We start from the raw sequence: 2,892 nt of genomic DNA, 5'->3' as shown, positions 1-2,892 counted from the left end.
CCCATTCATCCGGCATGTCCGTTTGGCAGATTTGGCTAGCCTTTAGGACCACATCCGCCTTGCTCAAGGGCAGGCCGGTGATCTTGGTGGGATCACCGGGGCCGTACATCTCACTAATCTTTTGAGCGCGCTGCTGAAGGGGAAGCACCCGGCGGCAGATGAAGGCGCGGATGATATCGTCGGAGCAGATGTTGGTGTCCTTCATCAACTTCAACATGAAGCGTACCACCCGGTTCGTCTCGTTGTGATCCGTACCAGGGTTGTACTGCCAGTTGATCTTGGCGGGCGGCGCCGGGTTGAACGCCGGCAAGTTGATGAGGTCGGTGGCGCTCTTGTTCTTCACATAGAAGAACGTAGTCTGCCACAAGCGGCAAGACTCGAGGCCGTTAAACTTAAAAAAGGGGCTCCCTTGACGGGAGCCGATGATACAAGACCCGCATTGAACGGGGGGTTTGGGCTTGGGAATGTCCTTGCCCTGGACCGAGTTGATTCGGAGAGAGAAAAAGCGGGCAAACGTCTCGCGAGCGGGACGGATGCCGATGTAGCCCTCCATGAAGGCCACAAAACAAGAAAGATAAAAAACGGCATTGCCGGGAAGGTGGTGAGGTTGGAGTCGATAGAAGTCAAGGAATTGGCGAAAGAAATCGGAGGCAGGAAGGCCGAAGCCACGCTCAAAATGAGCAAGGAAAACAACGACCTCACCGGGTTCGAGCACCGGTTCGATCTCGTCACCTGGAAGCCGGCAGATGACTCCTTCCGGAATCCTCCTAGACCGGTAGAGCCAGTCGATCTCAAACTGAGTCACGTCGGAACCCCTCCAGGCTCCGCGTGTCTTATCCTTTCCGGAGGCCCGGCTAGATGTGCCGGCCTCTTGGTCTCGGCTAGATGCCAGATCCATCCGGGCGAGATCTTCGGTTAGCCCGTCAGAAGTGCTACTGCCTTGATTACTAGAGGTGGCGGCGGGGAGAGACCCTTCGCTAGACATATGGATCTAGGCAACGCCGAAATCTACCAAAAACAGTTTTCCCCAAAGAGACCCTCGCACGAAGATCTACGAGTAAGAGGAAAAGCAAAATAAAGAAGGGATAAATACTCTACCGCCCCCAAGATCTGAAATGCAAGAAGAAAAGAGGTAGAGGCGCATCGGGCCTAACCTGAGGCGGCGGAGTCGCAGAAGAAGAGGTTCGCCGGAGATACGGTGAGCCTGCGGCCGGCGAGGAAGTCCGTCAACGGCGAGGTGAGGAAGAACTTGAGGAAGCACGAATGCAGCGGATGCGGTGAAGGCGCTGGAGAAGGTTCCTGCACGACGAAGTCCGGCGGAAGTGCGGCGTGAGTTCGCCGGACGACGGAGCTCAAGCAGGCAACGGCGGACGGAGAACGGCGAAGGCGCAGAGGCGAGGAGCACTATGCGCGAGGAAGTGGAGAATGCGAGAAGAGGAAGAAGGAGCGGCGGTTGCGCTTATAAAGAAGAAAGGAGGTGGGCTGAAAACCGCTGGGCCGCGGCGGTTCGCCTCGCGGCCCGCAGCGGTTCGCACCATGGGCCGCCACGTGGCGGAGAGGTACACGCGAGAAAATAGGAGGCCACACGGAGGCACACACAGGATCCAAAACGGCTAGTGGGATCCGCAGCGGTGCATTAAATGGGCGCGCGGGAGTCGAAGCGAAGTGACAACTGACACCGGCGCGTCAGTCACAGTGCGCATGTCTCTGTCGCGCGCGGGGTTCGAGATATTCTCGACTTCGCCGAGGAGGCGTTAAATGACTAAGATACCGGAAGAAAAGATACCGGAGAATGACTTGAAAAGAAAGATAATGAAAATCCGGGCAAAGATGCCGGATCCAAGCACTAAGCCGATGAATTAAACCGGTATCCAAAGACATGAGAACCTGGCATGGTCTGTTGGATAAAATCCGCCAGACTATACCAGCTTCGGGGACTAATGTTGGGGGGATGACCCCCGGTATGCCAAAGGCATGCCAAACCGGATGCTTTGAGCCATCAGGATACCGGTTAAATGTTCATGGCGGAGTCTAAGATAGGCGTTTGGCTGAACAGGCTAAGCCGGTATCCTCAGAGGGGGGATACCGGAGCCGGATAGAAAAGGTACCGGGCCACCGGAAGGAAGAGCTTGTCGGCAAGGCTGGTCAAAGATCCTCTCCAGAGCTAGAAGACAAAGATGAGCTAAGCAAAGTGGCTTTAAACGAAGGGCTGACGATAAAGAAGAAGATGACGAAGAAAGAAGCCGGAGGACGTCAGCCTCCCTGATTAAAGAGGACCCCGGTGTCATCTATGATTAAAGTAGCTTTGTAAAGTAGCTTTATAAAGTAGTTTGTCTAGTCAAAGATGCCATTAGGGTTTCTTGCCCTGTAAGCCACCCTCTCCTCTATATAAGGAGAGGGGGCAGCCCTCCTTACGGGCGACGCACGATAGTAGCAAGGCGCGAAGCACAAACCTGTAACTTGTGAGAATCAATGAACATGGTGATCTAGAGCGAGTTCTTCCTTGTGTCTTTCTTCTTCAACCTCTGGCCTTGGCCAAGTTCTTGAGGAAACCATCCGGAAGTTCGTCCCACCTGATCACAAACCCTCCCCCGAATCCTCTAGCGTCCATTCGGCCCCAATCTAAGCCATCCTATGGCATCTGTCTATTCACCACGACGACAATCCCCTTCTTCATCGACAACATTATCAGGTTCCTCTAGTGAAACTATATTTTTATTCCGTCACATCTTATGTACTTTGCTTGGAGCGTCTGTTTTTTTTTTTTTTGTTTGAATAAAATGGATCCTAGTATTCATTGTGTGGGAGAGAGACACGCTCCGCTGGTTCATATGAACACATGTGTTCTTAGCTTTTAATTTTCATGGCGAAGGTTGAAACTGCTTCGTTAAT

Source organism: Lolium perenne, chromosome 1 (genome assembly GCF_019359855.2).
Source record: "Lolium perenne isolate Kyuss_39 chromosome 1, Kyuss_2.0, whole genome shotgun sequence".
In the NCBI taxonomy this organism is placed as follows: domain Eukaryota; kingdom Viridiplantae; phylum Streptophyta; class Magnoliopsida; order Poales; family Poaceae; genus Lolium; species Lolium perenne.
Note: the sequence above shows the minus strand (reverse complement) of the source record.